Source organism: Myiozetetes cayanensis, unplaced genomic scaffold (assembly GCF_022539395.1).
Source record: "Myiozetetes cayanensis isolate MyiCay16 unplaced genomic scaffold, myiCay2020 scf31, whole genome shotgun sequence".
NCBI lineage: Eukaryota > Metazoa > Chordata > Aves > Passeriformes > Tyrannidae > Myiozetetes > Myiozetetes cayanensis.
This window is the reverse complement of record NW_026087533.1, coordinates 3,130,857-3,144,346: the sequence shown is the minus strand read 5'-3', so window position 1 is coordinate 3,144,346 and position 13,490 is coordinate 3,130,857. Positions and strand designations below refer to the sequence as shown.

Sequence of the window (13,490 nt, the reverse complement as noted above, 5' to 3'; positions counted from 1 at the left end):
AGGAACACATGTCACAGGTGTCACAGGTGCACACACATGTGTGTGCACACTCCCACCTCTGTGCACATGCAGGGTCACGCCCACTTGGGTGAACCCAACGCCTCTGGGCTCCAGGGAACCCCCAAAACACCAGCCCAGCGCTGCAGAGCCCCATCACACACCCTGCTGGCAGCAGTGCCTGTGGAGGATGTTGGGGTTTGATCCCAAAACATGGCTCTCTCCCCCCCTTTGAGAGGTCATGGTGGCCCCCCAAAATCTGGAGGTGCACAGAAGGGTCTGGTAGTGCTATGCAGTGGGGACATGGATAGATATGGGGAAACTGAGGCAGGAGCAGAGTGCCTGGGGTGCTGATGGAAACAGGGAGATGCAGCCAACTATCCCAGTGGATCCAGGAGTCCTGTGACACCCCGGTCCCCCGCCCTGCTCCCACCCAGCTGCCCCCCAGCTCCGGTTACCACTGCAGAACAGGCTCCCCAGGGATGGGGCTTTGGAGCACACAGGTCTCCCTGCACCCACCCGTGGCCCACCAGCACCACCAGTCCACCCCGTCAGAGCACACACACCTACAGACACACCGATTTTCGCTCTCCCCCCTCGCCGGGGAGCCTTCCATTAAAATTGGAAGAACACAACTTGCCGGCAGAGCCCCGGCGCGGATCGTACACAGCCTGTCACTCACACATCACTTTGTAGATGCCCATAAATTGCTTCATTACCTCTTCTAATTGAGGAGAACGCAGCTGCTGTGGGGCGGTGACGGAGCGCCTTCCCTTTGAAGGATGCCTCGCTCGCCAAAGACGGGTCCAGCAGAGCCGCAGAGCCCCACCAACATCCCAATAATAATAATAATAACAGTAATAATAACCATAATGACAGTATCCAAGCCAAACCCCTCGGCAAAGGGCAGCGGGGCTCACGTGTGATGGAGCCCGCTTGAGGGAGGGGGATGAGGGGCTCGGTGGGCGCTGCCCCGGTGGGGAAACTGAGGCACGAGAGGAGGTCACACCATGAACGGGGAGAAGCCGGGGATGGAAACACCGGGACCATGGAGGGCAACACTGCAGCGACAACATTTAGGGACAACCCCACAGTGGATCCAGATGACGGAGTGTCTCCCATCCCGCAGATCTCGGTGGGGGGGGGGCCAGAGGGGATTCCTGGCACCACCCAAAACTCCCCGGAGAACTTCCCACCCTGCTCAGGGGCTGCATCCTCGCGGCCCTGCCGGCAGGATGCCAGGGGTGCCCGGCACCCTCCAGTGCCCCCGTCCCCTGCGCCCCGTCCCCACGGGGGCCCCCCGGCTTTGTCTGGCGGCGGCGGGCGGCTGCGGCTGGGCTCGGTCCCCTTGCAGGATACTGCAGAAGGATTTACTGTATTGCAGCTTGTGCTGGCTGCAGCCCAGCGCACAATAGATTAGCTGTAGCCCAGGGCAGCACGTTGCGGGGGAAGGAAGGTGGGATTCATCCGGCTGCAGATTGCAGGGCATTTGCTGCAGTATCCTGCAGGATCCGGGCACTCTCTCCGGACCTGCCATCACCCTGCTCCGGGCTGGCAGAGGCACCTCCAGGGGCTCATGAGTCCCCCCCTGCCTCGTCCTCTCTGCCAGATTTGATGGCACGGATGTTTCTCGTGTCCACGTGGGCTGGGGGACGCCCTGCTTGCTCCCCATCCCTATCTGGGGGTGCAGAGGGGCTGCGGTCCCTCACAGCACCTGGGTGGTGCTGGGGACACCGGGGCCCCCCTTGCTGGGTGCGACAAAGCTGGTGCAGGGAGGGAGCTGGGGACTGCAAGCAGCACTAATTGATCGCGATTAATTCAGCTCCTACCTCCCCGGGTGGCAGGAGAGATGCTGAGACACAAGCGCAGCCCACAGAGCTCCCCAAACAGGCTCCTCTCTCCCCCGTGCCCACCCTTCCCCCTGTGGGGGACCCACGCTGCCGGTCCCTGTGGATGTGGAGGGGCTCTGGTGGGTGTCTGGCTCCTGCTTCTGCCACAGAGGTGCTGGGGATGTGTCCTTGGGGGTGGACCCACCTTCCTGGGGTGCTGTTTAAGGGTGGGGGGTCCTGCTGGCACCCCACTCCACATCCTCTCTGGGACGCAGGGATGGCACACACACACCGGGAGGCGACGCTCAGGCGATGGCACAGGGGAGCAGACGTGCCAGGGGTCACCGATGACCTCGTGGTGACACCGCGGCACCTTCGGCAGCGTCACCAGCCGGTGGCTGCAGAGCAGGGCACGCAGAAGTGCTGCTGCCACCTCCTCCAGCACCCAGCTGCCACCGCGGTTGGGGACATCAGACACCCTGTGGGCACCCCGTGGGCACCGTGGGCGGGGAGGGGGCTGGCGCGTCGGGCGGGGTGAGGGGGGGACACCCCGGTGACCGTCTGGATGTCGAGGGGAGTTTGGAGCCTGCGGATTCCGGCTCCATAATCCTACGTGGGATGCAGTTTCCACAGCAACAGCGGGTCAGAGGGCAGCGAGGGGAGCCGGCTGCTCCGCTTGGGATTGCAATCCTGCCGGCGCTGCCGAAACGCCGCCGGGGCGAGGTGTCGGGGCGCGGTGCCGGGGCTGGACCGCGGCGGGGCCACGGTGGCGAAGGCAGGCGGGTGGAGCGGGGGCCGCATGGGGCGCGGGGGCGGCCGGGCTGGTGCTGCCGGGGAGGCGGCAGAGGCTCAGTGTGGCGTTGTCAGCAAAGATGTCACTAATTGTCTGCAGGAGCAGCAAACTCTCATTAACCCTTGGGCAGCCGGCGGCGGGAGCGCTGCCGAGGATGTGGGGACACCCTGGGACCCCTCTGCTGAGCGCCCTGGGGCATTGCCAGGTCTACCAGTGCCCTGCCTGCACGGCCCTGGGCGGGTCACCCCACACACCTCCCCCTGGGGTGGCTGCTGGGACACCCGGATGGTGACCCTGGGCAGCCCCCTTTCCTTGTCCCATGGTTTCTGGTGTTGTCCCCACTGCCTGTGGTTGTGACAGCACCTGGACAAGCAGGAGCATGGAGGAAAATGCTGCTAGTGCCAGGGCCACCAGGGCAGGGTGACCTCCATCCCTGGTCACCTCCATCTATGGTCATCTCCATCCACCTCCATCCATCTCCATCCCTGGCCACCTCCATCCCTAGTCACATCCATCCATCTGCATCCCTGGCCACCTGCATCCCTGGTCACCCCCTCCACCTCCAGCCCTGGCCACATCCATCCCTGGTCACCCCCATCCATCTCCATCCCCGGCCACTGTCCCCACAGGCACACCCAGTGGGGTATGGAGGGGGACACGGCACCCCCACCACATCCACCACCCAACCCATGCCACACTCCACACCTCACCATGGCTCCATCCTCACGGGAGAAGGGCGCGTGGCCCTGCAGTGACGCTTGGGCACAAGGCATGAGCACCCACCCTGCCCCAGGAGGCTTTGGCCGCAGCTGGTGGGGGGTGTGAGCGCCAGGGCAGAGGCAGAAATGGCTTTCCCACCTCCCAGCCAACTCCAGGTAGGCCTGGGAGCGCTGCTGGGAAGCGCTGACGTCGGCAGGAGCGGGTGGGGGTAGCGGGGGGAGGCCGGGGCCAGGGCAGCCGGAGCGGGGTCAGCAGAAAGCCTCCGGCTCTGCTCGCCCCTGCCAGCCGCCCCACAGACCTTTTGTTCCCATTCAGCACCTTTCCCAGCACCTCCCTGCTCCCAGGGCTTCCATCCGGGGGGCCAGGGCAGGGGGCCCCTCCAGCACTGCGGGTTTTGGTGAGCAGGAGGTGCCCAGCTTGGGTCGTGGCACAGGGGCCCATGTGGTGATGGGAATGTGGGAGCATTCAGCCCCCAGGTGGGGTGACTGGGGGAGGTGGTGGGGGATCTGAACATGAGCCCCAAAACCCAACCCCCCAGTAGCACTGGGAGGGTGTGAGGGGAGGAAGGCAGCACAGCACTGCATCCCTGTGTCCCTGATCATTCCCAGATCCCCACTTCTGCCCCAAAGCACAGACAGCCTGCTGAGCCCAGCAAAGGGGATGGATCCTGCACAGCACTGGAAAATGGGTACAAAGCCAGTGCTCCCACTGCCAGCAGCCACTGGGGCTGGGAGGACACAGGGCACAGCCCTCTGCCCCCATTCCTGGTATCCCAGCACTCCAGCAGCACACAGGGACACTGATCTGCCACCCCTGGGTGAAGCCCATCCCGCAGGATGACAACACCAGGGACACCAGGAGTGACTCCAGCTCTCCCTGTCCCCCCACAGCCACTGCTGGTGCCCGGGAGGAGCAGGGCTGGGCACGTCTGGGCATGTCTGGGGACTCTCCCAGCCTCCAAGGACTTTCGGCCGGGATTTCCTGTGCGGGTTTGTGGATGTCACAACACTCCGGGATTTCGGCCCCATGAGCTCCTCAGCCCCTTGCACACATCAGCTCTGTGGGTGCCCACCAGTGGGGATCCTGTGGGATGTGCCTGTGGCCTCCCTTTTCCAAAGCTCCCAGGGCAGCACTGCCAGACTGGGACAGCAACACCCTGCCCAGTATGGCCTGTTGGTTATACTGGGAACCCTGCAGCTGGCACTGGCTCTAAACAGCTCCCCACTTCAACATAATCCATCCATCCCACCATGCTCCTTCCAGCTGGGGTGCAAACCCACCCCTGGGTGAATATTCAAACCTGGACAACAAACCCATCCCTGGACAACAAACCCTCCTCTGGATGCAAACCCTCTCCTGGGTGCAAATCCATCCCACCACAGGGCGCAAACCTACACCTGGGTGAAAATCCACCCCTGGGTGATAATTCATCCCCGGATGCAAACCCACCCCTGGTGCCAAACCCACTCCCGGATGCAAACCCATCTCCAGGGTGCCGCCCCCCATTCCACCGCCCTCTCCTCCCCCAGCAGCCCCAGCCCAGCCCAGTGCCACCATTCCCCCCCTTCCCCGCCTCCAGCCTCGCCCTCCGGATCCGGCAGACAGGTCTCTCCCCCCCCAGGCTCCCTGCTCGGTGTCTGGCTGAGCTAAGCGTATTTAGCGCTTTTAATTGTTCTTAATAAATCAATCCCGCCAGCCCCTTAAATCATTTTTGTGGCTTCCCTCGCCGCCGTCCCCGCGGCCGTGCCGGTGTGGAGCCTGCTGTCTGCGGCACTGCCGGGGGTGGGTGGCACCCTGCCCACCCCAGCACCCACGGCCTGGGTGACAGGGGCCCTGCCTGCCCTGCGGGGTGCCCGTGCCTCAGTTTCCCTCCCTGCCCGGGGGTGTTTTGGGGTCTGCTCAGCCTCTCCCTGCTCCGTGGGCGGGGAGGGAGCACAAGTCCCTTCTCTCACTCCATTCCCCTCAGGGCTGAGAGCAGTGGGAACAGAGGTGGTGACAGTGGACGTCACCCATGTGGCACTTCTGTCCCTACCTGGCACGTGGTGGTGCCAGACAGACACGTGTCTCGTCCTCTGAGCCCCTGGTGCCACCGCAGACCCCAGGGACAGCACAGACCCCAGGGACACCACAGACCCCAGGGACACCACAGACCCCAGGAACACCACAGACCCCAGGGACACACACCGTCCCCTGCCCATGGCCAGCCAAGGGCTGAGCCCCTGAGGGTGCAGGATGAGGCCAGCCCTGCTTGTGACACCCATGTGGGATCAGTGCAGCCTCCAGCCCCTTCCAGGTGACTTCCCGGGGCTGGCATGACAGTGACATCCAGCTGGGTGATGACACTCCTATTTTTGGGGCCGCTCCTATTTTTGGAGAACCCACGCCATCACCAACACCCTGTGGCATCCCTCGGGACGCTCAACTCCACATCCCACCCATCCCACACCACCCAAGCCCGCATTCACCACCACCCCATCGGCCACTTCAGCCCCAATGGTATTTTCCAGGGCAGGGACGAACACACAACACCCAGGATGGTTGCTGGGGACACGTCACTGAGAGGACTGTGCTGCCTTTGGGCAGAAACCAAATCTGGCAGAGGGACACCCAAGCAGGATTGGTGCAGCCCCCAGCTCCTCCTGGGTGACTTCTCAGGCTTGGTGCACAGGGGTGATGGTGACACCCAGTTGGGTGACAACACTCCTATTTTTGGGGGTGCATTATGCACTCCACACCATCACCAACACCCCACAGCATCTCCCAGAACACCCAACCCCACATCCTCCTCCATCCCACCATCCAACCCTGCATCCCCATCCATCCTACCACCCAGTGCTGCATCCTGCTCCATCCCACCACACAGCCCCACATCCCATCCATCACCATCCCACCAACCACTCCAGCCTGCTGACATTTCTCATGGAAGGATGAACACCCAACACCCAAGTGGGAGCAGCGCAGCCCCCAACCCTCTCTGGGTGACTTTTTGGGGCTCAGTGCGGCGCAGGGGCGACGGTGACACCCAACCAGATGACAACACTCCTATTTTTGGGGACGTATTACGCACCTACACCATCACCAACACCCCACAGCATCTCCCAGCGCGCCCAACCCCGCATCCTGCTCCATCCCACCACCCAAACCTGCATCCCATCCATCACCCAACCCCACATCACCATCCCACCAACCGCTCCAGCCCCGCTGGCATTTTCCACGGCAGGGATGAGCACCCAAAACCCGAGACGGTTGCCGGGGGACATGTCACCAAACAGCCTGTGCTGGCTTTGGGCGAAAAACAAACCCGGCAGGGCTTGGAGGGAGAGAGCTAACCTTGACACAGTTGCAGCAGTCACTAATAGCAGGCAATATGCCTGTTCTTGGGGGACTGTTGCAGTTGCTAAGATACTGGCAGCCGTGTGAATGGAAATGGGTCAGTAAACCTGTGGAGAGATAGTGTGACACTGTAACCGGCACAGCTGTTGCAGCCTACATCGAAATCCCACCCTTTCAATATTTATCACTCTCCGCCTTCGGTTCCTTCCTCCCAGCAATTTTTTCCACGTTGGTTTTGCCCGGGGTTGGTGAAATCACCCCGAAGACTTTAATGAGAGGAGAGGTGGAGGAGCTGGGCGATGGGATGGGGTGGGAAAGGCGTGGTGCGGGGGGGGGGATGAGGAGGGAAATTAAAGCCCCCCGCTCTGGGGTGGGTGTCCCTCCCTCCCCGCCCTGCTCCATGAGCAGGATGGAGCCAGTTCTTGGAGAGATTTAACAGGAAACAGGCTATAATCCCCCTGGTAGGAAAACGGGTGAAAAGGTCAATTTACTTCTGTCCCTCGTTTAGGCACTGTGGTGAAATTACACACTCGCAGGAGCCGCTGCGCAAGGCTGGGAGAGGAGGGAGCAGTGCTTGTGTCTGTGCTCAGCTTGTGTCTGTCCATCCCCACCTGCTGTGTGCCCTGAGCCTCCCCGGGGTGCCCTGAGCCTGAGCAGCATCCATATGGCCCAGGAGCTGCATCCATGAACCCCACAAGTGGCACCCATGAGCCCCATGAGCAGCATCCATGAACCCCATAAGCAGCATCCATGAATCCCGGAAGCTGCATCCATGAACCCCACGAGTGGCATCCATGAATCCCATGAGCTGCTTCCATGAATCCCAAGAACAGCATCTGTGCATCCCGGCATCCCATCCCACGTGGCTCACGTCGCATACGCCCATGAACCCACGGGGGTCCAGCATGCACATGGATGCCTCATCCCAGCATCTCCCCAAGTCCTCCAACACCTCCCCAAACGCTCCAGCAACCCCCGAAATGCTCCAGTACCCCCCACCCCAAATGCTAAAGCGCCACCCCAAATGTTCCAGCATCCTCCTAAACGCTCCAGCGTTTCTCCAAGTCCTCCAGCATCGCCCCAACACTCCGGTATCCCCACCCCAAATGCCCCAGCATCACCCCAAATGCTCCAGCATCCCCTCAAATGTTCCAGCATGCCCCTAAACACTCAATCACACCGCCAATACTATGCCCTGGCACTGGGCTCAGCTCCCCACTGCCCTTGGGGCTGTCACAGCCCAACTGGGGCGGGCAGGGGGTGGCACTGGGGGAGCAGCCAGGGACACACAGCCAGAGGGCACCACTCAGTGTGTCCCGTCCCCCGTCCCGGCTGCCGTCCAGGTGCAGGGCAGGAGGAGGGATCCCGGCAGGCGTTTGCCGTCCAGGCTCTGGCCCGGACCCCGCTGGGGGGAGGAGGGTGAGAACATCTGGTCGCAGGGAAGAGGGACAAGTCCAGGGAAAAATGCCGAGCTGTTGGAAGAGGCCCTCGCAGCCGCGGCTGGGGCGGAACGAGCCCCCAGCACCCCTCCTGTGCCGCAGCTGCGCCAGGGAGGGGAAACTGAGGCACGGCTGGGCCAAATAGCGAGGTGGGGTTGGGAGGCTGCCAGTGCCAGGGTCACCCCCATCTCCCAGGCACATCCCAGGTGGCTGGAGGAGCATCACCCACGATTTATAGCCCAGGGTCTGGCGTCCTTTGGGGGGTGGGGGGGGAGCAGGGAAGGAAAGGGAGGCTGCAGGGAGCGAGGGGAGCGGCGGGAGAGCTCTCCTCCTCCTCCCAAAGGCACTCCCTGCCACCACCCCCCCCCCTGCAGGTGGCTGGAGCAGAACGGTTGATATGGAGACAGGGAAGCACAGACTGTCTGGGTAAGGTGACATTCGACAGATGCCAGGTTCAGACTCGCTCCAGCCAGTATTCCCACCCCCCCCACACCGCCTGCCTCCGGCCCCTGCGCAAAGGCATGTGCAGGCAGGGAGGGGGGGCAGGGGGAGATGGGGGCAGTGGGGCAGCCTGGGATCTGCTGGGAGGGTGAAATGCCACCATGTCCCCATCCCGATGTGCCAGCACCCAGCGTGTGCCCTGCCGGGGGGGGCTTGGACCCCCTGGGACCCCACAGGTGAAGGTGCCACATCCCCACCCAAAACGATGGGGGACACTGTCCTGTGCCAAGCAGGCAGAACTGGAAGATTTGGGACACACCTGGGGAAGGGACCTTTCCCCACTGCCCAGGGGGGCAATCAACTGACACCAATAACAAACACCCCAATTTTTGGGGGAAGCATGGGCTTCACATCTCCCACCCAGGCAGAGTGACACCGGGCACGGCAGCCCCTTGCCCCCAGGTTCATTGCCCAGGGAGGGGTCCCAGGGTGCCATACCCCACCCAGGCTGCAGCCCCGTCTCTCTGCACCTCAGTGGGGCCCCTCACGCCCTCTCACCCCTCTGGGCTGGAGATCAAAGGGATGCTGGAGGGATTCCTGGCATGCACCCGGCTGAGAGACCCTGCTCTGTGTGGGCAGGGAGGGACAGGGCAGTGGCATGCAGGGGAGGGATGGGCACCCTCCTGTACCCAGAACAAGGCTCACGGTCTGCAGTGAAGGAAATGGGGTGATTTGGTGGGGAAGGGAAGGAAAAACCACAGCAGGACGCAGCACTGGGCAGGGGGAGCCCCCGGGGAGCCCCCCAACACTGTGCCTGTCAGACCCCCATCCAGCAATGCTGCACCCCTAGACCTCCAGAAGCTGGGATGGCTCACTGGGGCCTTTAAGAGGGACAGTGGGGGCTGCCAGCCCACACAAAGCCCCTCCAGCCTGTCCCTGTGCCCCCCGGCTGCTGCTCCCTGACCCCCTGTGCGGGGAGGCTGGAGCCTGCTAATGAGCTCGGCCCTTTCCCAGCACCCCGGTCCCGGGTGGCCCTGGCAGGTGTGGGTCACTGCTTGCCCTGGGATGGCAGGGACGCCCTGGTCTGGATCGGTGGAAACGGGAAGCACCCAGAGAGGGGGCTGCAAAGCCTTGGGCATTGCCTAGATGGGCTCCAGCACTCGCCCAAGCTCTGCTGCCTCCTCTTTGTCACCCGTCTGTGCCCCCAAAATATCCCTGGTGTGGTTCATGGCGATGCTTGGCAGAGCCCCAGCTGGGACACAGCATCGGCCTGGGGACACCCAGCACCCCGACATGGTGGGGACACAGCCCCTCTCCCTCCTGCTCCCTCTGCTGCATCTTCCTCCCTCCTCCTCCTCCTCTCTGCCCTAAAGCCAGACGGATTTCACCGCTCTGTTGAGCTCCAAACTCCACTTCCAGATTTTCAGTGCGACCTTCTGGCTACCTGGATCCGGCACTGCAAGATGCCCCCTCTGATCCCCCCTCCCCTCTGGCCCCCCAGCATCCCCGGGGGAGCCAGGGTTGGATGCAGCCAGGAGCGGGATGCAGGGGGGAGCCGGGGGTGGCCAAGGAGGAGGAGGAGGAGGAGGAGGAGGAGAGGTTGGGCTGCACCTGGATGCAAGACCAGCCTCGGGGGGCTTGGGTTGTTGTGTTTAACCCAGCCTGGCCCAGGGAGAAGCAGGAGCGCGGTCAGAGGGAGCCTGGAAAACTCGTTGCCTGTGTGGGAGGTGCTGCCGTGGCTCCTGGGGCAGCCTTCGGCCTCACTGCCTGCACAGCAGGTCTCCCCAAAGGGCCCCCTGCCCTCCCAGGACACCATCCTGCAGGGATGTGCCTGTTCTCCAGGCTGCTCCTGGCTCCCCTAGTCCAGATCCAACCCCGAGGCACAAGCAGGGGTCTGTGGGACCCCCACACCCCACTACCCACTGACCCCAGATAACCAGGGCAAGAAGTGGGGAAAGAAGGGAGGAAAGGCATAAAATACCCCAACCCCTTCCGAATACCCCAAACCCCTGCTCAGGCACCGGCAGCACCGCGGGGTGCAGAAAAACAAGAAAAAAAAAAAAAAAAGAAAGAAAAAGCCAGGAGAAGAGCTGGAAAAAGCCCCAAAGCACCACGTCCCCCCCACCCGCTGCCCCCTGCCCTCGCTGCTCTCCCCGCCGGTTATTTCGAGCCCTCTGCATCCCCCCCCTACCCCCTCCTCCTCCTCCTCCCATTCCCTCCCGGCACCCTGCTCTCCTCCGCTCTGCTCTTGCATTCTGGTATTTGGTGTGTTCCTCAGCTGCAGGAAATTCCTGATGCTCTCCATCATGCAGCCTGCGCTCGCATCCCCCGCCCTGCCCGGCTCCCCTCCAAAGGACAGCCATGTGCCGGACAAACCAGCGCCGCCGCCATCGCTCCCCTCCCAAAAACGGGATTTACTTCTCCCTCTCCACCTTCTCTCTCTCTCTCTCCAGCAGCTCTGGGGTTTTTTTATTATTATTATTATTTTTTCTTCCCCGCCTTAATTATTTTCAACTCTAACCCTGCAAAACACCCCCTTCTCCATTGGAGGGGGGCTGAAGCTGCCCAGCTCCGGCCATTCCCCTGCCTGGCTTTTCCCTCTTCGTCTTCCTCTCTTCGCGAGACCGCTCCTGATCTTATTTTAATTCGTCTCAGACGGTGTTGGAGTGTTATTTTAAGAGAGAGGATATGCACAGACATTGTGTTTTCTGCTTTTTCCTGGCCCCAAGCCAGGCTCTCTGGGCTGTCAGCTACCCACTGTGTTGCAGTCACGTGTGGGAAGAGGCAGCCAGAGCCAGCCTCACAACTCCTGGTAGCAACATGGAAATCAAGTGTGCACTTTCTTCCCTCTGTATGTGTCTGTATTATTAATAGCGTCTCTCTCCGTGAGTTATCCATAATGTATCTTAATACCTGTCCGTCTGTAAATGATGTATTACGGTGCCCGCACCCACAGCTCCGTGTGCTGCCAAGGGGGAGGTGGCGTTGTGACGGCGCTGGCGTCACCCCCAAGGTGTGTGGTGTGGGGATGGGGGACAGGAGAGAGGGATGGGGATGGGATCAGGGAGCCATGAAGATGCTCTGGTGTGCCACCGCGGTGGAAGGGGCGTGCGGGGAGCAGCGGGGTGCTGCAGGGGGAAATGGGGACAGCTGGCACTGGGGTGGCACTGAGTGATCCCTGGCACTGGCTGGGAGGTGCTGGGGGACACCCACGTCCCAGCCTGGGGACGCCAAAGCTGGCTCCTACAAGCTCACACAAGAACAGGATGTGTCACCGCACACCGGAGGGACCACGGGGGGACAGTGGGGACAAGGGAAGGCGCAGGATGGATGGACACGACACTGCACGGGCTGGAGGGTCAGGCACAGCGTGGATGGACGTGGCACAGGCTGGACAGGCACGGCACAGCATGGATGGGCATGGCACGGCACAGGTTGGAGGAGCATGACGGTGCAGGTTGGATGGCACGGCACGGCACAGGTTGGCACAGCACGGGCTGGATGGGCACAGCACAGGTTGGATGGACACAGCGTGGCCCAGGGCTCAGCTTTGCAAGACACAGATGTGTCCTACAAGGTTTCACTTTGGCTGGAGCTGCCTGGAGCAGTCTGGGGGTCTCCCAGCCCTGGGAGGCCAAGCAGGGCCCCCCCACATCTGGAATTGGGGCAGCACCCAGGGCCCCATTGGTAGGTCTGGTGCTGCCCCTCTCCAGGCTATGGGGACCCCTGTCCCTGCTGCACCCTGGGGATGGGGACACCAGGGCCAGGAAACACTGCAGGACTGGGGTCTTCCCAGTGCAAACCACTAACATACAGACTACAGACTGATCCATACTGTGTCTACACTCATTACACCTGTAAAACTACATATGTCCACGCAGGACCACGTGTGCACATCCATCACACCCACCCTTGCCACCGCCACAGATGTGTGCAGGTGTTGTCTGAACTTGTCCGTGCACGGTGCTGCCTGAAATGTCCCCTGTCTGCAGTGTCCCCTGCCTGCAATGTCCCCTTCCCGCAGCACCCCCTGCCCACTGCACGTCCCTGCTGGCACCCCCTGCCATCCCCACACACCGTGCCCACAGATGCTGCAGAGTGCACGGACACAGGAGCACCCCGAGCCCACAGGGTGCCCAAGCAGGCCAGCCCTGCACCCCTGACGCAGTGGGAGCAGTGTGGGTGCCAGCACCCAGCCGGGGTCACGGGGAGCAGGAATCCAGGAAGGCGAACTGGAGCTCAAGGCTTCGCATTTCTGGATTCTGGTTCCCGTTTCTGCTCCCGGCTGTTTCCATGGAAACTGGCGTCGGACCTGGGAAAATAAGGTTAGGGTTTGCAGCAGAGGCCCACTGCCAGCGCCTGCCCGCCTCCATGCCCTGCCAGCCCTGCCGGGGGCACAGGCAAGGGCACTCCCTGCTCCTGTGCCCAGCAGTGATGCTCAGGTTTGGGGGCTGAGCGGCACCAGCACCCCCCAGAATCCTCTGGCACCCTCCATCCTTCCACCTGGTGACCCCTGGGAACCTGGTACATACTGGGTAATTTGAGAACTGAGACCACTGTGCCAGTCCCTGGCACCCTGGTGAGGGTGGAGAGCTGGTGGTGGCACCCACTGCACCCACAGCCTTTCCCTGCTATCCCGCTCCCCTCCCTGGTGCTCCAAACGTGGCACAGCTCAGCCTCAACAGGAACTTCCCAACGATGCTCATGTGCCCGTGGCACCCCAGCAGCCCCACTGGGACAGGGGACATCGAGACTGCCCCCACCCCTGACACCCCATCCCTGCATTTTCCAGGGACCCAACATCACCACCACCACCGCCCTCCCCTTCCCCAGCCCAGGACCCCCAACTGTTCCAGGGAAGGTGGGGAGTCGGAGAGAGAGTGGGGCGGGGGGGAAGAGAACCAGGACACGACACCTCGGGGGAGCCGTGAAGACTAA

At 62.5% G+C, this 13,490-nt stretch overlaps 1 protein-coding gene across 5 annotated transcripts in view; it reads right to left on the bottom strand.

Annotated features, from left to right (window-relative positions):
• The window catches only part of AHDC1 (AT-hook DNA binding motif containing 1), a 50,063-nt gene that overhangs the window by 13,224 nt on the left and 23,349 nt on the right, over positions 1–13,490 (bottom strand). Inside the window, exon 1 of one of the 5 annotated variants that reach the window (XM_050326286.1) lies at positions 6,670–7,622. The exons of the other annotated variants lie outside the window; for them this stretch is intronic. The gene's annotated coding sequence lies outside the window, so the exon portion shown is untranslated. Of the gene's footprint in view, positions 1–6,669; positions 7,623–13,490 lie in introns of those variants that run through there. 5 annotated transcript variants of the gene reach the window in all.